Consider the following 26,806-nt stretch of genomic DNA (forward strand, 5'->3'; position numbering starts at 1 on the left):
CGGGTCACCAGGAGAGGCAGCCAGAATAGCCCCTGCTCAGGGGCGACCAGTGTGGCCAGCCGGAGCGGGATCTCTAGGCCCCCTCCGAAAGCTGGGGGTCCACAGGCTTCCCCGGGCTGATGCGGCAGGAGTAACAAGCCCCAGTGCTGCAGGCAACAGACCGTGGCTAGTAAAGCCGTCCAGCTGGGACTGCGGCCAGCTGAGCCCAGGGGGATCCCCCCGAGGCGGTAGGAGGAGCAGGTGCTGTGTCTTGCCCTCTGGTGGCTGGGCTCAGGGACAATCTCGCTGCCCCACAGGGCAGGGCAGCCATGCATTCTCCCCTCTCCCCGGGCCAGCAACATTCCCCCAAGGCACCCGCCCAGAGCAGGGCTCTCCAAGCAGAGATGGGCCTTATGCCCGAGGCTGCCCGTGTGCCCCCGCCCTGCTTGCATGGGGGGGGGGGGGGCTTGCATTCCCCCCCCACGCTCCTGCTGGCGGGGCTCATAAAACCTCCTCACCCCAGGGACACCTGAAGAGAAGGGGGGGTACTGCTGGCAGCGTGATCTGGGCATCCCGCTCAGACACTAATATCTACCGGTGCAGAACAGCCCAGGGCTCTCAGGGCGCCGTACAGAGAGCAGATAACCACCCAGCCCCCGGGGAGTCGGGCGACATCTCCCCACTCAGACAGCAGAGAGGACGGAGATGATTTGCCCAAAGTCATAGAGAGAGTCAGTGGCACAGGTACAAATAGAACCCAGGAGTCCTGGCTCCCTGCTCTAACCACTGCACTTCGCTCCCTGCCCAGAGGTGGGACTGGAACCCAGGAGTCCTGGCTCCCAGTCCCTCTGCTCTGACCTCTAGGCCCAGACACAAAGTAAGTGGCTCTCTCCTTCCCCCTAGCCCCGCCAATCCCTGCCATGCCCGCGGCCGTGCCCGGGACGTGGCGGAGGTGGAGCAGGGTGCTGGCGGTGGCCAGAACCCAGCTTCCCCAGCTCAGTGTCCCGCTGACAAAGGCAGAGGATGGAAAGGGAGCCGCTTTCAGCACCGCCTTTGCCAACTCTGCGTTGTGCTTGGCCCTGGGTTCAGGTCTCGCCCGCGTTCGGGTCTCTCAGGGAGCAACACAGCCTGCCAGCCAGGTGCTGCCAGCCAGGAAGCCAAGTGCAGGGGTCCGGGGGGAGGCACGTGGACCCCAATGACAGCCAGCACGGGGGGTAATGCAAAACGGTGAGACACAGATGGGTGTAACTCCAGGGCTGTCCATGACATTACACCAGGGCTGTGTTTGCCCCACAGCGCCCTGTCCCTTTAAACCAGGCCGGGAGGGAGGATTCAGGGGGGCAGGGGCCCTTCACTGGTGGCGTTTGAAACCTAAGAGACTGCCACAGGACAGGAGCTCAGACCAGCCCGAGCTGGTACCATCACCCTCCAACAGCCCTGATGGAGCCAGGACTCCTGAGTTCTCTTTGAAGCTCGGTGGCCTTGGCAGGTCTGTTTCTCCGGCTGCAGCCCCCGGGAGCTCTAGCTGCCGGCTGCAAGGCCCCATGGCGGGATGCCCGGCTGGGTACGTCTGCAGTAAGGAGCGTTAAGGAAAAGTCATTGTTCTGAGCGCAGGAGCGTTGCTAGACGCAGGCCAGACACGTCGCAGTCCCGGCCTGGCGAGCCAGGGGCCCCGGCTCGAACATCTGGCCCCGCTGAGAGTTGACCCAGCCCGGCGTGCCAGGGGGCTCAGAGTTGACCCAGCCCGGCGTGCCAGGGGGCTCAGAGCTGACCCAGCCCGGCGTGCCCGGGGGCTCAGAGCCAGGCGGGGGCGTTACTCTTTCCAAATCTAACCGGCCAAGCTGAGAAACACCACACAACATTTGCGTGTGGCCCCCAGTAAGGGGGTTCAGCGTTCCCCCTGCTTGCCGGGCCGTGGCAGTGACCAGAGAGAGGCTGCACCCCGGACCTGCCTTCGCTCTGCAGTTGGCACAAAGTCCCGTGGCTTTCCCAGAGGAGAGGGGCATTTTTAAGGCAGAGCGGTTGGAAGATGGGGCTGGGGAGGTGGGTGTGGCTCTGCTCAGCTCAGCGCCAGCTGGGCCGTGGGGCATGGCGGTTGGGGCTGGGGGCTATGGGCCAGGGTCCATGTGACAGCAGAGCTAGCCTGCAGGCAGGGAGGGGAGGTTACTCTGAGCCCCTGGAGACCCAATGGACCCAGGACCCACCCTGTAGCTTGAGCCCCCGGCGCAGGCCCCTGGCTGCCAGTGCCATTACCCAGGGCTGGCCTGGGCTTTCAGCTGCAATGTTTTAAGGAAAACTCCGGTGAGCCCCTCCCTGCCCTGCCGTTGCCCGATGCTGAGACGGGGTACGTTGGGCTAAGGGGCAGGGGAGCCACACTCCCCCTCCAGTCGGGACCCCCCGCCCCAGCCCGACAGGGGCTTTCTGTGCAACAGACTTTCTGCGTGCTCTGCAGACAGCCAGCGAGGAGTTCCACAAGTGCTCCCTTGTGTTTGCCCTCGCTCTCGGGACCCCACGGGCAGGGAGGCCCCACGCGGGCCCAGGGGGCACAGAGAAGGGACAGGGAGCCTGGGCTCCAGGCAAACACCGACCAGCGTAGGGAGTCCAGGGCAGACTCCTGGGGCTGCTCGGGTTTTGGGATGAGGGACCCATGGCACGATGGCCGAACCCGGCCCCTAGCCCAGGTTCAACTGGATTCATAGCATCCACTGGGGCATCTGTAAGAGTTGAACTGCATCACTTTGAAGTCCCGTCTTAAGTAAAGTCAGTTCCCATCACCAGCCCGCCCCCCCCCCCGCCCTGGTGTGTCCTCTTTTCCCTCTCCCCTCTCTGCCCCCCCAGTCCGCCCCCCGCTGCCCTCCCCCCATTCCCCCGCACTGAGCATGTTAACAGCTCTGGCTCTGCCCACTCCCTCCAGCCCAGGTGTTTGGACACAGCTGGGATTTGCACCACGGCTATTTCTTCCACGCGTGCAGCCTCAGCGCCAGGCAGAACAAGCCTGCCAGTGTTCAGGGGGCGCTTAAAATTAGCGCTGGGAACCTGACACCAGAGGGGCCGACCCGAGGGGCTGGTCCCACGGCTCTGCCCCCATCCTGACCCCCTGGCAGCTGCGGTCTCAGCCCCTCTGGGCCTGCCGCTGCCAGCCTGCCCCTCTCCGTAGCACCTCCTGGAGGCCAGGGGCTGCTACGGCACAGTACCGGGCACCGGGGTCCCGCACGGGGCTGTCGCCGGAAGCTGGTGCACCAGGAGGCGCAGGGTTGCTGTGGGGCTCGGGGGGCTATGGCTGGGCTGGGGGCACAGGGGTCAGAGAGGGAGAAGTTAGCACGGTAGCAGGCAGAGGGGGTTGGGCTTTAAGGTCCCTCAGTTTCCCTCCTGTGGTGTAAAGGGGTCCTGTCCCCCAGGCGGAGGGGTGAGGCCAGAGATGGGGGCTGACCCGTCCCGTTCTCAAGGAGGAAGCGCAGCGTAGCGGGGGTCAGGGGAGCCGGGGAAGTGCTTAGAGCAGAAGCCTGGGCTCCAGGAGACCTGCACTGGGCAGCGCCAGCTGTCTAAGGGTACAACCCCAAAACACCCTGGCCCCACCCCCACTCACTCCAGCCCCCCTCCCTCCATCGTTCGCTCCCCCCCACCTCACTCACTTTCACCAGGCTGGGGCAGGGGGTTGGGGTGGGGGAGGGGGTGCGGGTTCTAACCTGGGGCCGAGGGGTTCGGAGTGTAGGAAGTGGCTCTGGGCTGAGCCTGAGGCAGGGGGTTGGGGTGCCGGAGGGGGTGCAGGCTCTGGGAGGGAGTTTGGGGTGCACGAGGGGGTGAGGGGTTGGGCTCCGGGAGAGAGTTTGGGTGTGGGGTGCGGGCTCTGGGCTGGGGCAGGGGGTTGGGGTGCCGGAGGGGGTGCAGGCTCTGGGAGGGAGTTTGGAGTGCACGAGGGGGTGAGGGGTTGGGCTCCGGGAGAGAGTTTGGGTGTGGAGTGCGGGCTCTGGGCTGGGGCAGGGGGTTGGGGTGCGGGAGGGGGTGCAGGCTCTGGGAGGGAGTTTGGGGTGCACGAGGGGGTGAGGGGTTGGGCTCCAGGAGAGAGTTTGGGTGTGGGGTGCGGGCTCTGGGAGGGAGTTTGGGGTGCACGAGGGGGTGAGGGGTTGGGCTCCGGGAGAGAGTTTGGGTGTGGGGTGCGGGCTCTGGGCTGGGGCAGGGGGTTGGGGTGCGGGAGGGGGTGAGAGGAACGGTGCTTACCTCCAGTGGCTCCCAAAAGCAACTGGCACACCCTTGGGGGGGGGGAGCACGGGGGCGTCTATGCGCACTCCTGTTCCCACAGGAACCACTCCCGCAGCTCCCATTGGCCGCAGTTTCTGGCCAATGGGAGCTGCAGAGCCGGTGCTCAGGGCAGGGACAGCACATGGAGACCCTCTGCCCCAGGGACCACAGGGATGGTGCCGGCCGCTTCTGGGAGCGGCCCAGGGCCAGGGCAGGCAGGCAGCCGCCCTAGTCCTGCTGCGATGCCAGATGGTTAGCGCCCCAAATCTCCCAGTTTGCCTCAGGTAGATAGGGCCTGATTCTGAGAGAGGGCCCAGCCTCCCGGTGATGGGTGCGTGGGGCATCCCTGCCCGTGGGGTCCAGAGAGCTAGCAGAGGGTGGTCAGGGGCCGTGGAGCACGAGCTAGCCAGGGGGGACAAGGGACTAGGAAAGTCCAGTCGAAAAGGGGACTCGGCCGTGTCCAGTCAGATCTACTGACTGGACACCCAATGTCTGCTTGCTTTGGGCGGGGAGGCGTCGGGTCATCACCTGCACCAGCCCCTATGTAGCCAGGCCTGCTTCCAACCTGTATTGGGTGGCTGCCACTCCCAGCCCGGCTCCGCAGGGGGGTCCCTCCTGACCCAAGGGGGGGAAGCAGTGAGCGACACGGGGGGGCGGGGGGGAAGAGGATGGGGGGAGAGAACTGGATGGGGCAGAGCCTCGGGGGGTAGGGACAGGGCAGGGGAGGTCCCTGCACTCCTGCTGGATTGTCCGGTTTCGAAATATTATCAAGTTGGCCCCCTACAAGGGGCCCTGGATTTTTAGCCTCTTGCTAGCACGGGGGGCCAGCTGCTGGCCAGACCCCAGCACTGGGCCTCTGCAGGCGACTGCCCAGGGCAGCACGTCCGTCCCGCGGGGCTGAGCAAAACGGGCACCAACAGCGTGGAGCTGTGGCCTGGCTGGTACTTCCCTGATTTTGTTCCTGACCGGTCAGCACCCCTCCCTCCCTCGGAGCCCTGAACTTCCCCCAGGCCTCACTTTTCTGCAGCCAGCCGCCCCCCCACCGCCCTGCAGCCAGGAGTGTCACACGCAACCGGCCCTGAAAAGCCGGGCGGGGGGGGGGGGGGGGCGGCAGGGAGCTCTGGCAAGGTGCCCCCTGCCTGGCCCCCACTGCTCAGCGAGGAGTCCAGCTGGCAGCAGCTGCCGGCCTCTCAGCACGGTCCTTGCCCTTTCCTGCTTGGCAAGCGGTGCTTGAGGCACAAGGCAGGGGCCCCGGAGCCCCCCCAGGCTGGCACGTCCCCTTCCCATCTGAATGGGGGAGCCTGGGCTGCTGGCCCCAGCTAGGCCTGGGATGGAGCTGGGGGGAGGACATGGCTGGACGGGAGCCAGTGGGTCCCGGGTGGGAGAACGGAGCCCCGAGCCTGCGGAACTGGGACAGCGCCCGTGGCACGGGGCTGCCCCCCTCCATTCCCCCTTGGCTCTCTGGTGCCCGGGGTGTCCCCCTCACACCCATTCCAGAGGCTCAGTTACCCCCACCACACACACAGGTGGGCACCTCCCCCTCCGCTCCTAGGCTGCCTCTGGTGCCTGCTTCAGAGGGGGGCTCCCTGCCCACACGCTCTAGCAGTGGCTGGGCCGGGGGTGGCAGGGTGGCCAGGCCCTCTCTCCCCACCCCGGGTCAACGATGCCATGGACTGGGGGCCCCCAGCTCAGTCCCGGGACCCTGCTCCCCTCTGCACCGTGAGCGCCTGCCGGCCCAGACCGTGTCCGTGTTAGGAGCTTAGGCAGGAGGATTAACTCTCTGCCAGCAAGCGGGTGGCCCCTGGGGCGAGCGGGGTCCTGCCACTGGCTGCACTCCCACGGGTGGGCAAAGTCACGTCTGGGGAAGGCTCTGAGCCCCCCTGCTCCTAGCACGGAGACTCCCTCCCTGCCCGCCCGGCTCCTGAGGGGAGGGTGCCAGGCTGGGTGGTGGTCAGCAGGAGGCCAGCCAGCTGCTGCATGGGCATCACCCAACACCTTCACCCAAGTGGGCGCGGTAGCCTGACTCCCTCCAAGCCCTGGGCCATGCTGGCACGGGGGAGTCCTCAGCCCACAAGCCAAGGGGGGAGGGTGCTTTGTGCCCACGTGCTGGGCTCTCAGGAGCACCCCCTGCCAGCTTCCCTAGCAGAGCGGGGGGCTGCAGGGGAATCTCGCAGGCTGCAGCTGGGGGCCCCCCAAACTCTCCCCCTTTCTCCCTATCATCCTCTCTCCCCCTCTGCCCTGCCTTTCTCCGTCTCCCCAATGCACCCCCGCTCTGCTCGCTCCCTGGAGCCTGCCAAGCCCATGCTCGCCACCCAGCCGCTGGGGACGCTGTGAGGGGCCCCCCCAGAGGGCCTCGCTTCCCAGGGCCGTGCAGGGTGTGAGGCAGGGAGCACTCGAAGGGCAGATGAGGGGGGGCTTCCTGGCCTGATGGGAACCGTGCAGGGCTGATAGAGGGTTCCTGTGGGAATGGAAACTGCCAGGGAGGCCGCACCCCAGCGCACGCTCGTAAATTTCTCTGCGCCAGCGAGCGGAGACCTCTGGCCGCCCGGTGACCTCTCTGGAGCAGCACAGCCCCAGGGGACCGTGGGGCGCTGCTAATGCCCTGCTCCACCGTTCCCTGCAAGGGGGAGCAACTCGGGCTCAGCAGCGCAGGCTAAGGGGTGGGACAACTGATGGGAAGTCCGGATGCCTGGGCTCTATTCTTGGGTCTGCCAGCAACTCACTGCGTGACCCTGAGCAGTCACTGCCCCCCTTTCCCCCCCCCCGTCAGCTCGGTGCCTCAGTTTCCCCTGTGTGAAATGGATACATAACCTGCTCAGGGAAGCACTTTGCGACCTAGGGCTGGCGAGATGCTAAAGTATCATAACCACGGCTGAGAAGGTAATGGCTCTTCCTGCTCTCCGTGCAGCCTCCGAAATGAGCCTTGGAAACGCAGCAAAGAGGTGGGTTTTAACGATGCTGGTTCTGGCGGGACCCAACCGAGGGTGCCAATTCAGGACAAACTGCTTCAAGCAGGGCAGTTACAGCCCAAGGCTGGGGTTTCTATGCCCACCAAGGCAAACCGAACCAGCCAAACAGAGAGGACTTTGGTTTTACCCCACTGGCTAACCACAAGTCACACAAGCAATTCCCTTAGACACCCCAGTTTCTCAGTATCCCCACCAGTGCCACTCGTTATGGGGACAAATGGTTATGAAAACCAAATACCCCCGTAAAAGAAAAAAGGTTCCCTCGATCCCAAAGGACCAAGCCCCAGACCCAGGTCAATATACAAATCAGATCTTACCCACAAATCACGCTGTTGCCAATCCTTTAGAATATAAAATCTAAAGGTTTATTCATAAAAGGAAAAAGATACAGATGAGAGCTGAATTGCATACAGTAATGGCAAAGTTCTTGGTTCAGGCTTGCAGCAGTGATGGAATAAACGGCAGGTTCAAATCCAGTCTCTGGAGAACATCCCCAGCTGGGATGGGTCCTTCAGTCCTTGGTTCAAAGGTTCAGGGTAGCCAAGTCCCTCCAGAGGCAAGAAGTGGGACTGAAGACAAGATGGAGGAGCTGCAGCAGCTTTTACAGTCTCTTGCCATGTGGTCTTTCTTTCTTTGTCCCAAAGACAAGCTGCCCATCCCGTGGCCTGGAAACACCTCACAGTTGGGTCCACAGGCAGGTCCCTGCATACCTTGCTGAGTCGCAAGGCGTGTCTGCCTTCTCTCAACGGGTCAGGTGTGTAGCTGATGGTCCTTAATGGGCCACCCAGCAGGCTAGGCAGAGCTGACACCAACGTGTCTGGGGTGTCCCCCAGAAGCACAGCACAAGTTTGAAATACGGACAGTCTAGAGCCAATACTTATATCTTTAAATACAAAAATGATACATGCAAACAGACAGCATAATCCAAACCAGCAAACCATAACCTCGTCTTAGACACTCAGGGAGGGATAGCTCAGTGGCTTGAGCATTGGCCTGCTAAACCCAGGGTTGTGAGTTCAATCCTTGAGGAGGCCAGTTAGGGATCTGGGGCAAAAATAGGGGATTGGTCCTGCTTTGAGCAGGGGGTTGGGCTAGATGACCTCCTGAGGCCCCTTCCAACCCTGATATTCTATGATTTGACCCCCTTTATACAAGATTTGGTGCCACTACTAGGACCTTGGTTGCAATAATGTTCTATACGGTCCCAGTTCAAGTCAATAACGTCACACCCCCAACACAAAACTGAGACAGGAAGGGATGACACAAACATCACTGACTGCATCCCAAGAGCTCCCCATCCTGGGTTCTGCCTTACTACAGCTAGTATTGGGTTAGAAGCCGTACCAGTGTAGAACAGAAATGGTTCATCAAAGTCATGTTCAATAACCTGATTGAATTTCTTTACAAACTCAACGCAAAACTTGGTTAGAACAATAGTGGATTGGATCTGCTCTTGCAGCATGGTTCCTGTATGTCTCATGTGATCTTGCCAAGGGCTAAAGAACATAGCTACCTTATCCATACAAGCTCTGGCAAATGTTTGAACCCAATTAACATCAAGTCAATGTAGATATTACTGTTGTTTATAGGACAGGAATCTTGGCATTTAGCCATGAAAGCAATATAGTAGTGTGCCTCAGTTTCCCTTTTCATACAGCACATCCGGTCTGGAATGTCTTTTCCCCTGTGAAAAGTTCCAGTACTGTTTACAGGCATTAACTGTGCAACATCAGCATAACAAGGCCTTTTAACATAAAGGGTGATCTTATGTATCACTTTTAACACATTCGAGGGATTTTCCAAAAGATTAGGCACATTGTACATTTTTACAGTTTTTGGTAATAGCAACATATTAGTCACAAAAATTACCATGAGCAATAACAACAAATTCATTGGAAGTGTCCATTTACAATCATTTCTGTCATGCCACAGCTTTGGCTCCATACCATTGGGGTTTGGGCCTTTTAGGGTCAGCCTGTGGCTTCCCTTTGCAAAATTAAGTCCAGTTTAAGTCTCATTTTCCTCCTTGTCCTGAAAGCTCAAACCCTGATTTCTCTTGCTTAACAGAATTCACTGGCTGATTGGGTGTGCTCTCTGTGCTAACAGCTATTAGCAAGTCCTTCTTCTTCCTGCCAGCCAAGTAATTTGCATTCAGACAGACAGGAGCCAGTTCACCAGTGTTCAGATCCTTCACTGCTACCAATCCCAAGGCTGGACTCTGTCTTAAAGAGAAACCGTCCATTTTCACTAACAAGCTAGACTCCAAGTTCTGTTGTCCTTCCCTTACCAACCTCTGCTTCCACATGGAATCAGATGTTAAGTTCACTGAGAGACTACAAGTCATATCCAAAGTGCCTAGAGATAAGAGTTTACCTGCCACCCCCTGCATTCTCCAGAGACTAACTACACAGCTGTTCTGCTTTGCAGACTCAGCTCCCCAGTCTTCCCTCTGGACCTGAGACACAGACGGTTCACTCACAGAATCAGCATGGAGACATTCCTCTCTCAACAACCTTGTCTCCCCAACAGCTGGCCAAACCCAGCCACTTGGTTATAGGACTGTTCAACTTTCTTACCAGCTGTCACTCCATCTGAGACCTTCTCAAAGCTTTCCACACTGGATCTTTCAACAGGAAAGTAAGTAGATCCATTCCCCACAGAAAATTTCTGGCTGTTAGGAACTGAAACTTTCTTGATTAAATCACTTTCACACCCTTCAGTTGCATTAAACTGCTTGCACAGACTCCATGAGGATTCCTTTCCCTAGGGGCTTTTCTATGCAACAATTCACCCCTCACAGAAATTCAGCCCTTACCCTCCTCACCTAGGGCTTGCTCTAGAGAAACACTTCCCTGAGCAACAACAGACTCTTTCTGGGTCTCACTTACATCCAGAATCACCTCTGGCCCATCAGGTGGATTCCTAAACAATCCCCCTTCAGGTAAACTTCTAGACTGCCTAGATAAAAGATTAGAAGCATTCTCCTTCCCTTTGCCACACACAAGTTCAGGAATCTTTTCCTTCTTGCTACAGGTTTCCACACCCTCAATCACCTTTCTACTCTCCTTGTGCCCTGGCTAGGGTATCACCCTGATCAGACAGAGTTGCTACACCCCTTCCCAGCCACACACTAGCAACAGGCAAAATACAAGCACCAGAATTGTCTGGGCTCTGGGATTTTGCTAGAACACTAGTTACAGGCCCATTCTCCCGAGCAGACACAAACTTAGGACCGGTTTCAGAGTAACAGCCGTGTTAGTCTGTATTTGCAAAAAGAAAAGGAGGACTTGTGGCACCTTAGAGACTAACCAATTTATTTGAGCATAAGCTTTCGTGAGCTACAGCTCACTTCATCGGATGCATATTCATCAGTATGCATCCGATGAAGTGAGCTGTAGCTCACGAAAGCTCATGCTCAGATAAATTGGTTAGTCTCTAAGGTGCCACAAGTCCTCCTTTTCTTTTTGCAAACTTAGGACCCTTCCCTTCCTGGGCTTTGGCTGAATCCAGAACCAGCTCTGAGACAACTGCACTCCCCTCAACCATCACAGGCTGAAAGGCCCCTTCTGTCGCTCCACAGACAAAGAAGAGCTGGACACACTTTCTCCTTTCCCAGACACACAGCTTGGGATCTCATTCCCCTTGTCCCAGCACACAAGGCTGGTCACAGACAACTGCTTGGAGACCGGGGTAGCTCCCTCCACAGGCAAGTCAATACCCCGGACACACACAGGCACATTTCCTTCCCTGTCACACTTCTCCACACAGGTAACAGGGGTAAGGTCCAGGGACACTCATCTTCCCCTCTCCTCACCTTCCCATGCTGCTGACTAGACAAAGCCACAGCTCACAAGGCTGCCTAGGCTCATCCAAAATCTCCTTCCCAGGCACATTGCCACTCCCCACAGATAAACTGCTGTTCTTTTCACTACACTGAGCTACTTCCAGCAAATCACCGTTACCCTTTTCCAGGTTCACTTTTACAAGCTGTACTAGCCAATAATCCATCACGCATCAAAAATCTACCCTTTCCTTTCTCAGTTAGGGCTTCCACCTGACCATCCACTTTAATCTGCTCCTGAGAAACATTGTCCTTACCAATGAGTTCTTTCTGTGCTTGATCTAATTCCAGCTTCACTTCTGAGACATTAGACAGACAGTCAGAAACTTCATTCACAGACAAACTTCTCTTTTGCTCAGACAAACACTTGGAGAAACCCTCCCCAGGCAAATCATTGCCCATAATAGACACACATTTCTTTCCTGTGACTGGCTGCCTGGACTGAATAAAGCTTTGACCTTTCCCCCAATCTAAAGATCCTTAGGCAATAACCTCCTTACACCAGCTACAACTTCATGCTTAGTACCATCCCATTCAAGGTGGATTCTGGCTAAAGGCACGCTTACAGTAAACTCATAGAGGACTACAATGTTCACACTCTGATTTAGTAAGTAATCTTCCTCTTTGACCAGATCTGCTTTAACAAGAGTGATGTTAGACGCCATAATTTGCCCTAAACAGCTTTTACCGTTGACTTTTACACGCTCTGAGTTTTTCATTACCAGTCCCATCCGGAGCATTGGCACAATTTATGGAGTCACCTTCCACTGGACTCACCGGAACAGCATTTACATAAACGGTAGCAGTGCTGGGGTACATGTGGTTACACCCAGACAACAAGCCAACATGGTTAGAAACTGGACTTTCAAGAGGATGCAATTTCAGCTGTTCTTCCATCGCTTTTTTGACTTGGAGCTGAAGTCTGGCAGTTTCTTGTTGCATCCGGCGAACCCCCTCCTAAGCAGCCAGCCGCCCCTTACGAGCCCTTTCCTTCCTTTCATCAGCCTCCTTTTCCAGCTGGGCCAAGGCTTGCTTCTCTCTCATTCCAATTTCTGCCAGTTTTTGTTCATGTTCCAACTACAGGCCAACTCTCAGGGCTTGCAGTTTCATTGCTTCTGCAGTATCAGGTAAGGGATGTGCTGGCCATTAACAGATCTCTCAGTTCTTGATTTGTAGCTTTCTTTCTAAAGCTTACCCCCTTTTCTGACCACAAACCTTTCAGGGCTTTTTTGTCAAGGCCCTCATAGGCTCTTTGCTCACCCATTGCAACAGCTTTTTAACCAACCAAACTCTCACTACCAAAATTCAGATTTGGATAGCGTGGGGTTCTGACCCAAAGTTTAATTGACCTGGTTCTGTGGATCCAAGCACGACTATGCCACTGTACCAAGGCTGGCTCTGGCGGGACCCCACGGAGGGTGCCAATTCTGGACCAATTGCTTCAAGCAGGGCAGTTACAGCCTGTGACGAAGTGGGACTGTTCTTAATGTTTCCTCTGAATAGTGTGGGGGTGCCTCAGTTTCCCCTAGGCAGTTCTTAAGTATCTAGGGGGTGGGGTAAGGGTGTATGATCATTGCAGTGCCCTAGAGGGCATGTGTGTGCAGGAGTCTGGACACAGAGAATGGCCGACACCCTGTTTCCTGGCAACTGATGGCCTGGGCCCTTCCCCCCCTGCAAGGTGAGAGCTAAAGGGTTGGAGAACAAAGGAATCAGGTGACCTCCTGGCCCGGGAAAGGAACAAAGCCCAGAGGAGGAGGGGCTGGAGGGGTTTTTTCAGTTTGGGGCTGGCTGGGACATGGAGTGAAGTGCAGACGTGGTTGTCTGGCTCACTGCCCCCCAGAATGGACCCAGCTGAGGGGTCCCGTTCTCTGCACCTGCAAGCTCTGTTTTAGACCATGTTCCTGTCGTCTAATAAACCTTCTGTTTTACTGGCTGGCTGAGAGTCATGTCTGACTGCGAAGTTGGGGTGCAGGACCCTCTGGCTTCCCCAGGAGCACCGCCTGAGCGGACTCGCTGTGGGAAGCGCACGGAGAGGCAGAGGATGCTGAATGCTCCGAGGTCAGACCCAGGAAGGTGGAAGCTGTGTGAGCTGTGTGTCCTGAAGACAGTCTGCTCACAGAAAGGCGACTACCCCAGAGTCCTGACTGACTTCATGGGGAGCAGTTCCAGAGCATCGCCCAGGAACTCCGTGACACAGCCCCAGGCTGGGGTTTCTGTGCACACCAAGGCAAACCCAACCAGCCAGACAGAGAGGACTTTGGTCTCACCCCACTGGCTAACCACAAGTCACACAAGCAATTCCCTCAGACACCCCAGTTTCCCAGTATCCCCACCAGCGCCACTCGTTATGGGGACAAATGGTTATGAAAACCAATATCCCCGTAAAAGAACAAAGGTTCCCTCGATCCCAAAGGCCCAAGCCCCAGACCCAGGTCAATAAACAAATCAGATCTTACCCACAAATCACGCTGTTGCCAATCCTTTAGAATCTAAAATCTAAAGGTTTATTCATAAAAGGAAAAAGAGAGAGATGGGAGCTAGAATTGGTTAACTTGTCTGGGGTGTCCCCCAGAAACACAGCACAAGTTTGAAATACAGACAGTCTAGAGCCAATACATATATCTTTAAATACAAAAATGACACATGCAAACAGACAGCATAATCCTAACCAGCAAACCATAACCGTGCCTTAGACACCTCATTTGACCCCCTTTATTCAAGATTTGGTGCCACTACAGGACCTTGGTTGCAACAATGTTCTATACAGTCCCAGTTCAAGTCAAGAACGTCACAGGGGTGACCATGGATTTTCTCATCGGCTCTTCAGGGGAGGGCCTCCCAGCTGTTTGGACCAGAGAGGCTGCATCGCGGCCTCCACGTCTCCACTCTGAGGGTTGCCCTGGCCCTCCCTTCTCTGCGCTGGATTTGTGTGTCACTAAACGCCAAGCCCTCAGAGCCGACCCACTGCACACGGGGGAGGAGGACAGGACACACAACACGAAGGGCTGATGGTCCATGGGGAACAGCACATGCGTACACACACGCGTGTGCTCACACCCACGTGCACAGCTACCACCACTGCAACTGCTCAAGGGCACGTTGGATGGCAAAGCCTTTGTTTGCACATGCAGCCATAGTCCAGGCAGGCACAGCCATGGGAACTGCACGCACAGGGCCTACCCCTGGGGGAATTTGGCCCTGGGCTCCATAGACGCTGCATCTCCCGGCGCGTTTTAGAACTAGTCCAGACAGAATCCAAACCCCATGCAGGTGCCTGCAGCTGCTCACGGCTGGATTCTGCACGTGACGTTCACAAGGATTTGCACGGGCCCTGGGTGCAGGTGGAAATATTCACCAGCCCCCATATTTTCACATCAACAGATTGTTCTGCTACAAAGCTCCACGGGAAAGCACGCTAATTGATATGAGACGGGGCGTGTGCGCAGCCAGGGAGCAGAAACCTGCCCCCACGCACCACAAATAGCAAACAGCCCGGGGTGGAAACGGCCCGGCCCAACTCCTTGGCGTGCATTCACCAGCGACGCACCAGCCAGCCCGGCACCTGAGCAGCCCAGCAGCCCTGCCCTCTAACCAGCCCTCTGCCCGCGGGGACGGTGGCCACGTGTTGGCCGGACAGCAGACAAGCAGAGGAAAGCTGGCGTTAGCCGTGTGATTCACTCTGCTCTCCCAGTGCCCCTCCAGGCAGCGGAGCGTGTGTTCGTGAGGGTTTAAATTAGCTTCCTTTCTCTGGTCTCTGCGGCTGCGGCTCTCCTCTGCCCACGAGGCCACAGGAACCACGGGGAGTGTCCCAACCCAGGGCTCTCGGCTGAGCAGACCCGTACGAGGGACCTGCCTGGGAATTTCACAGAGTTACAGCTCAGATCTTAAAAAGGCAAATGCTGCAGTTAGCAGCCCCATGGAAGGCAGGCACGGGGTGAGTCAGCAATTAACGCAAGAGCCTGACCCTCCTGGAGACCTATGTTCAAATCCTGCCTCTGCCACTCCCAAACAAAGGGGACTGCCTGCTCCCATCCCTTCCTCAGGCTGTTCACAGCCAGGTCAGAGCCAGCAGGATCAGTGCTCCTTGCTCGAGAATGGCCCAAGATTGGAATAACAGGGGGCTGTGGGTCGGGACTGAGGGGCATTGGCAGAGCTGGATATACAGAGTTCAGGACTGGAATAGCGGGGTGTGGGGCTGAGGGGCCCCAAGAGAGCTGCCGTAAGCAGTCCCGGGCTGGAATGACTGGGAGCTGACATCCCATGGCAAAGCCGGAGGTAAGGGGCAGGTCTGGATTAGCCGTGTTTGCTGCTGGCTGCCTTTGGGGGCACTGCCTGAGGGACCCACACTAAGCCTGGCTCTACCCCGCAGTCCCAGCTCGATGGCACGGGCCTGCACCCCCAAGCTCACATCAGAGCCAAGTCAGGAACGTGGCGACTCTCTGAGGGCAGCCCTGCCGTGTGCTGCGGCAAACCGGCAGGAGGCACTGCTATGCCATGCCACGGCTGCAAGTGCCCATCTCGAGCGTGGCTACCATTCTCCCGTGCCACCCGCCAGCATGAGCAAAGAGAGGCTGCATGACAGTGCAGTGCTGCCTGCCAGGCCCCTTTGGCTCTCCCAGCAGCAGCCAGCCCTTTCCAGGCGTCCACACCAGCTCGTCTGGTGCAGGGGTTAAGCGTGCACAGATGCATGGCTAGCGGGTGGGCAATGTCCCTGCAGCCAAGCTCCCAGCCCCGCCCCTGTCTGTTTGCAATGGGCTTTGGAGCGGTGACACTTGGCATCAGAGCAACTGCAGGAACTCACGTCCAGCATCCCACGCGCCAAGGGCATGCTGGGCACTGGTGGGCATGCTGCCGGTTTTCTGGGGTGCGTCCGCCTAGCTCCATTAAGCACCATCATGGCAACCCTGCACCAGTCACAATCTGGGGGTGAGGAGAGGGGCCCTGTCTCTTTAAACCTGGAGCAGGAAGCGAGCCGGAGTGGGGCTAGTGCTCAGGAAGCAGAGACACAAAAGGGCTCCCCTTGGTCTAGGAACCTGCCTTGTTTGAGAAGAAATCGCCTGCTTAGAGGGGAGGGGTTTTGTTAATGTCACATGACCTGGGGTCTGAGGACAATTTATTTGGAACCAGAACAAGCGTAAAAGACAATTGCCGAAGTTCACCCGTCCCCATGGACCTGCCCGCAGGGAAAGAGCCTGGCACCAGCTTCCAACCCCCCCCTCCCCGCCCCATGTACGTGTACACCCCCCATATATGTACACTCACGCGTACACCCCCTGTGCACACACACCTGCTCCCTGACAGATGCCACAACCACCAATGCACTCAGCCCCCAGCTTCCCTCACCTCCCCTTCACCCCCATTCACACTAGCGCCTCCAAACACTCTTGCCTGCCCCTGCCCCTGCCCCCCCCAGTGCCGACACTAACCTACCCCAGGGGACGGCTGTGCTGGAGCTCCAGAAGCAGCAGCCGCTCCTCGGAGCCGAATCCCAGCGCCCTGCCCTGGTCACACGCACGCTGCTCTCCAGAGGACGCAGCCCCTGGGAACACAAGGCCGGCATCGTCAAGCTCAGCTGGTTGAATGAGAGACCCAGAGCTGGAGCAGGATGGGGCCAGGTGCTTTGGGGCAGAGTGACCCAGAGAGCAGGGGTCGGGGGGGGGCTACGCAGTTATGAATGTAAAAAAAAAAAAACTAAAAATCCCAACACGAGCATGGAGGGACAAAATGAGAAAGGCCGAGGCCCAAAGTGGGATTAAACTGGCTAGGGGCGTGGAGGGTGACGCGCGACCATTTTTCAAGTACATGAGAAGCCAGAGGCTGCCCACGCACAGGGCAGGCCCAGCACGCAGCGAGGGGGGAAGCCAATGACAGGGAAACTCAGTGGTGGCCGAAGGGTTGGACACCGGGTTTTTTCCGCTTCCACCAGAAAAGGACAGCAGCGACCGGCCAGCTACCATAGTGACCATCGGTGAACGTGGAGTAGGATCTGAGGCTAGGACAGGAAAAGAACAAGCTCAGAACTACTTGGACAAGTTATACGTCTTCGGGTCTGCCTACACAGTCACTAGCCTCCCGCGGCTGGCCTGTGCTAGCCGACTCACTGCTGTGTAGATTTCCGGGTTCGCGCTGGAGCCCGGGCTCTAGGACCCTGCGGGGTTGGAGACATTTCTAACACACCCTGGAATAAATGAAGAACTGGCTGGAGATCTCTGAGCCAGTAGCAATTAACTTTGAGAACTCGGGGCAGACAGGAGAGATCCCAGATGACTGGAAAAGGCACACGGAAACCGTGGGATCAGCCCAGGTCTGTCGCTGGGGGGTCCAGCCGGGAGGAGGTACCTTGGCCCTTCAGTCAGCTGCTTGGTGATGCTGCTAGACCCACATGTTGCACTGGTCCCCGGGCGCAGAGAGATGATGTGATAGATGCCCCAGGCTCAGGACAGAGGGAGGTGCCCTCTCGGGCGGTATTGGACAGGAGAGAACAGGCCTCTCCCTATGAAAGCTGGGCAGATCCGGGTCCCTGCTCCCAGCCCATCCCTCCCGGCAGGTGGGAGAGCGTCAGGCTGGCCAGTGAGCTGCTAGCAATGAGGGAGCAGAGGCAGCTGACCCTGCTCCCACCAAGCCCTCTCTCTTCGGAGGGCGACGCTCGGAAAGGGGCAGACGTGGGAGGAACTTGGGACAGAGCAGGAAGCCGGCTAAGGGCCTGATTCTGCTCTCTGGCACTGGTGTAAATCCAGAGTGACTCCACTCCGGTCAGCAGATTCACACGCGTGCGAAGGCAGGATCCCACCCAAACGCTGCTGCTTTGAACCTTCTGTTTAGATTTCTCTGGGATGAGGTCACCACTCCGGTATTTTTGTTCCACCAGGAACTCAGTTACATTGTCCTCCCCGCACCGCCCTGGCCCCCACCGAGGCCGGAGCCTGCACATGCCAGCACACGGGCGGCTGCTCCGCACGCTGCTGCCCTTTGCCTGCTAACGGCCGCCTGTCAATTGAAAAGCATCTGGAGGGTCACCCAGGGTTCATTAGCTGCCGCATGCGGCTGTTTGTGAAGACGGGAGACGTTCGAGATGCCAGGAATCTTCCAGCTGATAACCATGGACCTCCGTGCCTGCCGCTTTGATGACTTGATCTTGGGTCCCTGGCCCGGGCTATGCAGGAGGGTCTGGCCCCCAAGTCTGCTCACCTCACAGAGAAAAAGTGACCGATGGATTCTTCCAGGCTCGGGATGAGGGACTCTCTGGTGACTGAGGAGGATTTGGGCTTTTCCAGGGTGCCCAGCACGGTCATGAACAACTGGGCACCTCCAGGCACTGGAAGGGGCTAGACACACAGTCACCCAGGCAGCCTGCTGGGTCCCTCGGGGCTGTGACTTTTCGCACGCACAGCTAAAAATTTCAGAGTAGCAGCCGTGTTAGTCTGTATCCGCAAAAAGAAAAGGAGGACTTGTGGCACCTTAGAGACTAACCAATTGGTTAGTCTCTAAGGTGCCACAAGTCCTCCTTTTCTTTTAGAGCTACAAATGTTATTGGCCAGGGGAAACGACTGTGCTCCTTTAAAGGTCCAGCGCTTGTGTGTACCTCCCACCATACCTGCCATGCGAGAAGGGCCAGCCCGGGTCGGCCCAGAAGCCTGGATGTTGCTTCCCCTGCCAAGCGCTGGGCGGTTTCTGTTCTATGGAGGCTTTACAACTATCTGCCAGTTTAAACCATTCGTCTGAGCTGCAGCGAGGCCCTGGCTGAAGTTCCTGAGCGGAGTCTGGGGAGGAATCTGGGTAATTCAGTGACTGGAGCCGGGCTCTTCAAAGCATGTTCAGAGCCAACTAACGTGAGGTCGAAGGCCTATGCTCTGGGGTCACTTATCTCAGGCGGGGGAGATTTTACAGCTGCGTCCATGAGACACTGCTACAATCTTCTCCTGAGGCTAGACTGGACTTCACACCCGGCCAGCCACGTGTGCACAACAAACCCAGGAATCAAAATCACAGGGCAGCCGAGACCAGACCTGAGATACAGCGTTGGGTGGGGACCCTGGGGATATGAACAAACCAGAGGGAGTTCAGAGCAGAGGCAAATGGAGCTGAGAGGAGATGCGGCTAGGCAAGGCTCAGGGGTCAGGGTAATGCTCGGTAAACACTCAGAGGACACGGTAACAGGTAAAGCTTGCCACAGAGGGAGGGAACTGAGACAGGGAACCTGAGGCTAACTAGGTGTGGCAAGCCTCTGGCTGGGGGCTGCCTCGGGCCATCAGTTATTCAGCTGAACTGAAATCACAGAAATCAAAGCCGATGGCACTGGATGGCCCAGTGAGGCTGTGGACTGGGGCACGGTGGGAGACCCATCACCTGGGAGCCCTGACACAAGACAGGGCGAAGCCCTGGAGAACACGCTCCAGCCCCAGGGAGACGGCCTGAGTGAGAAGAGGTCAAGCCCATCCACAGCGTCTCAGATTAGGGGCTGGATCCAAAACCCATGGGCATCGCTGGAAAGACTCCCACTGACTCAGTGGGCCCGAGAGGCAGGCCCAGGGCTTTTATGGGTAAATGCCGACATGCCCCAACTGGACCAGCCTGGGAGGAGCGTGACGGGAACATTCTACGCTGCATCCTCTGCCTGGGAACGTGCCCACCCGGGCCCCCCGGCCCTGCTGGTCACTCAGAACAGCGCTGTTCTCCCCATCTGCCACCCCTCAGCGGCGGGCTCGCCACGTCTCCAGCTTGGCGTCCAAGTCCTTTTGCTCTCGCTAATTGTGCGGAAAACACAACTCGTCTCAATTGCTCTTTTTTAAAAGCAGAAAAAAAGTATAACTGGGTTTGAAAGAGAACTAGACAAGTTCCTGGAGGACAGGTCCTATGAGTCAAGATGGTCAGGGACAAAACCCCGTGCCCTGGGTGTCCCTACGCCTCTGACTGCCAGACCTTGCCAGAAGCTGGGAGTGGACGGCAGGGGATGGATCACTTGAGGATTACCGGTTCTGTTCATTCCCTCTGGGGCACCTGGCCCTGGTCACTGTCAGCAGACAGGACACTGGGCTGGATGGACCTTTGGTCTGACCCAGTCTGGCCCTTCTTGTTTCTATTCTCTTCCCTCCCCTCACATGACAGGGACTTAAATAACTTTGTAAATAACATCTGAACTGAGACAACCTGTGTGGGGAGTTTGAGCCCCACAGCTGCAGAAAGCTCTGGGTGAGTCAAAGCAGGGGTTAACTGAACACAGGAATACAATTCCATGGACTTCAGTGGGAGCTGGCCAGGCCTGTACCCAGTCCCCTCTCAGGAGGAATATGGCATACTCCTAGAACTGACCATATGCGATACATGCGTACAGGGGACATTTCTGTCTAACCCAGTCAGGCGGTGGTAGGTTTGTACCCTAAGCTATAGATTTGGTACCCCTAACACACATCACTATCCTCACTATTCAGGGTTTGAGTCCCTCTAATCTCTTGGCAGGAGCGATGTCTTGTGGCAGTGAGTTCCATGGGTTCATCACATGTTACTTAAAAACACATTGTCCTGGGTCAGTTTTGAATTTGTTGCTTTTCAGTTTTGCTGAAAGTTGCCTTGTGCCTGCGTTACAAGACAGGGTAGAAAAAAATGCTCAGTGACTTGCTCCTCCCTTCACACTCTGTACCCATCCACAGCACTCCTTGCTCAGTGTGATAGCCCTGATCTTTGCCAGCTCTCCTCTTACAGCAGTCTCTCCAGGCCTGCAATCATTTTTACTAGCCTGTTTCTATTTCTGCTCTATCCTGTCTGAGAGGAGGGGACCAGAACTGAACACGCTCTCCCATGTAAGGGCATCCCACTGCTTTATAGGGTAGGGCCACCATAGTTTCAGCTTCATTCTCCAGCCCTCTCTTAGTGGGGCCTCACAACTTGCCAGTGTTTTTGCCCACTCACTGCTGCACACATTACCGAGCGGCCCACAACGATGCCTGGATGTTTCTCCTGAGCAGGTACAGTCGATGGAACCCAGGACTGTGTGCGATCGCTTGAAAGCGCCCTTCCAACTGGTCTCCTAGCACTTGCCCACGCTTAGCTTAACCAGCCGGCACACTGCCCAGGCACCTCTCAAGCTCCCCACGCAGCCTTGTCTAGAGCCGACCCCGCTGCAGTTCCCGCTGTGGTCAACTTTCCGCTGCCGGCAGCGACAGCTAGGCCAGGCCGCCAGCAAAACAACGGTCCGACATAGGCACATTTTCCAACTTTCCCGAGTGCCGGGGAGGGAGAGACGGAAGCGTGGCTGCGGGGGTCAGAGCTTCGGTGAGTGAGAACCTGGGCTCACCACGTCAATGACAAGGGCAAAGGCGGGAGTGCTGCAGCTCTTCCCACGGGAGCGCTGGTAAAACTCGACTCCTTTTATTATTTGGCGCATTGCAGTCACACGAGGTGCTGTACAAAGGCAGAAGAAAGAGACGGCCCCTGCCCCAAGGAGCTTGTGTGTCGCGCTGCGGAGAAAAGGTGTTTCAGAGCCCGTCTCAAAGTGGACACACTGTTTGGAGGGGAAGGGGGCCAATTTTCGCATCCCTCTTCCCGTGTCCCCTGTTCGCCTCGGAGCGGGCTGCTTGGAAAACAGGGAGTGTTCCCCACAGCAATATTCTGAAGAAACCAATCATTTTCTTTGAAAACCAAACACCGCCAGGCTTTTAACAACGGAACGAGCTTTGGTTTTGCATCAAAAAAATGAAAGTTACAAATGAAATGAAAATTTTCACCAAAAGGGTTTTTTCGGGTGGTTGGTTTTACAACCAACACAAAAACAGATGGAAAATGTTCAAACTATTGTCACTCTCGTTACGAAAACATCACAACTTTGAAAACTCTCTAAAACCAGCCCAGCAATCCCCTGGAGAGCTTGGAGCCATTACGTATTGCTGGGTTTGGGCAGAGATGCCAGCCGGCTCATGGCCCGTTGTACTAGGTGTTTGGGGCAGTCCCTGTCTACACCCCAATTCTTGGCCCATGTCTCTGGAATGGGCAATGGCCAAACCCTGAGATCTAGACATGCCCCGAATCCACACCCAGCTCAGACTCCTCTCTGGAAAAAAAAAGAAAAGAAAAAGGGAAGCACCAAGCTGGGGCAGATGGAAACAAGGGAAGTTCCTGTCCCGTGAACGCAGTCTCTAGCCAGCCAGTTCCCCTGAGACGGATTTTCCTTTAGTGGAACAGAGCACAGGGGAAATCACTGCAGGGGGGAGGGGTAACGCATGTGCACCCTCACGTGGGTCCGGGTCCGTGCACGCCCACGGGTGTACATTCCCCCCCCCACGTGGGTCTGTGCCTGTGAACGCTCGCGGGCGTACACCCCCCCCCACGTGGGTCCGGATCCGTGCGTGCTCACGGGCGTACACCCCCCCCATACACGTGGGTCTGTGCCTGTGAATGCTCACAGGCGTACACCGCCCCCCACGTGGGTCCGGGTCCGTGCATTCTCGCAGGTGTACACCCCCCCCCCACATGGGTCCGGGTCCATGCGTGCTTGCAGGCATACACCCCCCCCCCCACGTGGGTCCGGGTCCGTGCATTCTCGCGGGTGTACACCCCCCCACACATGGGTCCGGGTCCGTGCGTGCTCACGGGCGTACACCCCCTCCCCACGTGGGTCCGGGTCCATGCGTGCTCACGGGCATACACCCCCCCACGTGGGTCCGTGCATTTGCACATGTGCACACACACAATTAGACTTTAGACAAGTTTCTGATTTGACATTTATAAACAGCTGCTCTCAATCCAAGCAGCCTTCATCCCAACCGAGGCCCAATGCCCCCCGGGCCCCATCACGCCAGCGTGGGCCCCCCGTCTTGCCAGCGCTGTACATAACGTGGTTCTGTCGGGTCGCTGAGGGGGCCGCCTTGAGAACCGCGTCATGAAACGATTGAGCCGGCGTAGCCAACACCTGGGCTCATCCGAAGCCACCACCGACCCCGCAGACCCCAGCCAGAGCACAACACACGTCCTCTCCCCCAAACCCCTGAGCTCACACCACACCCCATCCTCTGCTTGGGACACCCAGCCACCAGCTGGGGACAGGGACGGCGCACTTCTGAGTCAGAGCCACCGGCAGCTCCCTCCGTGGGTCTGCGTCTCCTGCCGTGACGTGGGAGCCATTCCCCACTGCAGCGCTTCCCCGTGGGGATGGAAGGCTAGGGGGTGGGGCACTAAACTGGGACCCTAACGAACCTGGATTCAGTTCCCTGCTTCGCCGCAGACTTCCTGCCGGACCCTGGGCAAGTCACTTAATCTGCTGTGTGCCTCGGCTCCCGTCCGTACAACGGGGGCACTGCCCTGCCTGCGGGTCAATACGCCAGCAACGGGGAGGCGGTCAGACGCTCTGGCAACTAGGGCTGCACGGGTACGCGGAGAGAGGCGCATCCATCACACGAGCAGCGTAACCATCCACGTGCACAGAGAGATGCGGCAGCTGTCAGCCAGCTGCCTACGGGCACCCATGGGGAAGGGATCCGGGGCGTCCTGCCCCACTGAGAGAGATGGGGGCCCGCACAGCTGCACTCAGGGAGATGGGAGCGTGCCCCTACCCGGCGGGCGCACACACAGAGGTGGCTATGAGCGCCCTGTATCACAGTGCCGCTGATCCATTCCTCCTGTAGGGGGCAGCCCCACCCCACACACTCACCAGGCACTCGGCCGAAGACTCCCATTCTAGTGCCCGTGACTAATGCCCAGGGACATTCAGGTTTGGGCAGGGCCTAGGGAGGGGGAGCCCCCAGGCTCCAACGTACCTGACGTCTCCTAGTGGGAACCCAGGAGCTGGGCTCAGTTACAGTGGACGCCTAGGCTAGGCAGCCGGCCTGGCTGGGCCCTTTGCTCCGCAGCCCTGCGATGCTCTGGGGGACGCGTTCCCCATGCAGCCGGGCTCTCTGCCTGGGCCGGGCGCAGACAGCAGAGCTGCCAGGCAGGGCTGGGCCCCGGGATGTCCTGCGGCAGAAGGGCCACGGAGGCTGTAAACTGAGCCCAAGGGCTTCCGATAAGCCCGGAGCAGCAACAGGGAACCGGGGCTGGTCCAAGTTTCTCTGAGCTCGGAGTCTCCAACGGCATGAGTCACTCGCTCATCTCACCCTGCCAGCCTAACGCCCTTCCCCCGTGCCCGCACCAAGCCCAGGGACTTCACCCGCCAGGGAAAAAGCGGCTTATCAGAGCTCATCTGCACGTCAGGTTTTCCCCCTTCGGTGTCTGCAAGAGTGAAGAGCTGGGGCCAGCTGGGCAGAGCAGGCAAAGGTGGAGGAAGGGCTGGGTCAGCTTCCCACCGCTGGCTGTGCCAATGTCTGTCAATGCTGAGCCACGACCCCCTGCTATTCCAGTGCCAGGCCCCACACACACACACACACATAGAGCTCCCCCAGTGCCCCCCAAATCCCAACCCAGCTTCCTTCCCCTGCTATTCCAGTGCCAGGCTCCCCCCCCACAGAGCTTCTCCAGTGCCCCCCAAATCCCAACCCGGCCCCCTTCCCCTGTTATCCCAGTGCCAGGCTCCCCCCCCACAGAGCTTCTCCAGTGCCCCCCAAATCCCGACCCGGCCCCCTTCCCCTGCTATTCCAGGGCCAGACTTCCCCCCCCCGTGCTCCACCAGTGCCCCCCACTCTGCCGGCTCCCGTTTGAGACGACCCCCAGCCCTGCGGGGTTCAGGGTGCACTGCAGAGACCCTGCCCCCCTCGCCCTGGTCCCAGCCTGACCCCCCTCAGGGTAGCCACCTCGCAACGGCAGGTGGGCCAAAGCAAAGGGCTGGCTGGAGTGTCCCTCTGCACCCAGCGGCTCCCACTCCAGGGCAGATCGGCGCCGGCCGCCGGACAGCCCTGCAGTGACCTGCGCTCGCATCGACCCACGCTGGGTGTAGACACGGAGCGGGGCCAGCCCCGTCCAGAGCCCAGCCCGGTCCCCGCCAGCCCGCGGTGCAGAAGCCAGCTGACCAGCAAGGAGACGGCCCCGAGCACTGGATCCACTGGCCCCTGGGCTTCCCACTGCACCCAGCAGCGACCGGGACAAACCCCCAGACACGAGTGAAGGAGTCTGCTGCCTACGAACCCTTCGCGAGCGAAACTCGACCCCAGCCCCCACCGCGAGCCCCAGGCGGCCCTGACCCCAAACACGGGGGCCGGGTCAGCTCCAGACCCACAAGCGGCACCTTGCAGGCTTGTCCCTGGGACGGGTCTGACCAGCCCGGAGCCGCGGGGAGTCTGGCTTCCAGACCGCCCCAGGGACCGGCTGCCCGGCCCCCCCGGCGCTGTCGAGGCAGCCGGCACCGCTAGGGCAATGGCCGCGGGGAGGCCGGAATGCCCCGGCCAGGAGGGGCAGGCGCTGCACGCAGGGACCGGAGGGGCACAGAGGGAGCTGGGGCCGGGCCGGGGGCTTCTCAGCCGGTGCATCGCTCGTGTCCCCGACGGGCCCGTCCGTCTGTCCAGAGCCGCCAGGGGACCCCCGGCCAGACGCGCACGGACCGCGCTGGGGGTTGGGGGACACGCTGGGGCCGGTTGTCCCGGGGAGGACGAGTGGGGGAGCCCCGCACCCCGCTCCAGCCCCCGCCGCAAACGGGCCGGGGGAGGGGGGGTGGGATCCGGCAGCGCACGGTCCCTGGTGGCTGCTCCCCGCCGGGGCCCCGCTCTGCGCCCATCCCGGCGGCGTCTGGGCTCCCCGCTCTCTCTTACCTTCCCCGCTGTTACCGGGCTGCGAGCTGCATGGTGGCCGGCCGGCCCTCGGGCGCGCCCCGCTCCCCGCTCCGCTCCGCGGCTCTCACTGGGCGCAGCGACCCTCCGCCGAGCCCCGGCGCGCTGCGCCCCTCGCCATGGCGCGGCCCCCGCCGGGCTGCCCGAGCCTCCCGCCCGGCACGTCGGAGCAGGCGCTGGCCGGCGGCGGGGGCTCCCGCAGCCCAATTGGAGAATCCCCCTGCCAATCCGGGGCCGGGGCTCCCGGGCGCTTCCTGTCTGGGCGGCGGGGCCGGGCCCTGCGGGGGGCCGGCCGGGAGGCGGCTTTGCGCTCTCGGGAGCGCACGGCGTGGGCAGGGCGCCGGGCTCCCGCTGCCTACCCCCGGGACCCGCCTGGCGCGGGCCCCTGGACCTCCCCCTCACGCTGCCCCACAACCGCGGGGGCGGCCAGCGCCGGCCCCCAAACGCCCGGCCTCACCCGGACCGCGGGGTCCCCGCTCCCCGAGGGTCTGCGCAGCGGGCAGGGCAGGAGGGCAGGCCCGGGGCCGCCTCTGCCCGGGGGAGCGATGCGGAAGCGACTGGGGGACTGGCTCTGTACTGAGCCCGCCCGGGGACCTGAGGCGAGTCCCCTGCTCCGTGCCTCAGTTTCCCCACCCGTGCCCCGTGGGCAGAGTGTTCCTGACGGGAGTTGCTGGGACAGAAGCAAAATCAATATGGTTTTTCAGATTAAAGTTTTTTCTTTTTCTTTGAAAAGTTTCGCCAAAACTTTCACAACTTCCCCCTGCCCCCATTTTCCTTTTGTTGGGCAAAATCCCACTTTTCCTCTCCCTTTGTCAAGCTTTAAAAACTTTCCACAGGAAAAGGTGCGGGGAACACACGCAAGATGAGTGTTCCACCACATTTTAAAACCGGCCGTGGGGGTGTTGGCTGGTTTTGGTTTGGTTGGAAATTACAAGGGAAATGATTTGTTTGAGGTGAAAAAATATCCAGTTGTCAAATCCCCATTTTCCAATTAAAAAAATATTCAACAAAAAAGTTTTGAGCAGCGACACCAGAGCCACGTCCCAGCGACGCCCCGAGCCACGTCCCAGCCACGTCCGAGCGACACCCCGAGC

General features: G+C 58.8%; 1 protein-coding gene across 4 annotated transcripts in view; it reads right to left on the reverse strand.

Annotated features, from left to right (window-relative positions):
* Nucleotides 1-25,871, reverse strand: part of IL11RA (interleukin 11 receptor subunit alpha) — a 72,481-nt gene extending 46,610 nt beyond the window's left edge. For 3 of the 4 annotated variants that reach the window (XM_048850249.2, XM_048850248.2, XM_048850245.2), the window contains exon 1: nucleotides 25,695-25,871. The gene's annotated coding sequence lies outside the window, so the exon portion shown is untranslated. The remainder of the gene's footprint in view (nucleotides 1-25,694) is intronic. The other variant, XM_048850250.2, reaches the window with a different exon arrangement.
* Between the last annotated feature and the right edge of the window lie 935 nt (nucleotides 25,872-26,806).

The sequence above is a fragment of the Caretta caretta genome, chromosome 5 (genome assembly GCF_965140235.1).
Source record: "Caretta caretta isolate rCarCar2 chromosome 5, rCarCar1.hap1, whole genome shotgun sequence".
In the NCBI taxonomy this organism is placed as follows: Eukaryota; Metazoa; Chordata; order Testudines; family Cheloniidae; genus Caretta; species Caretta caretta.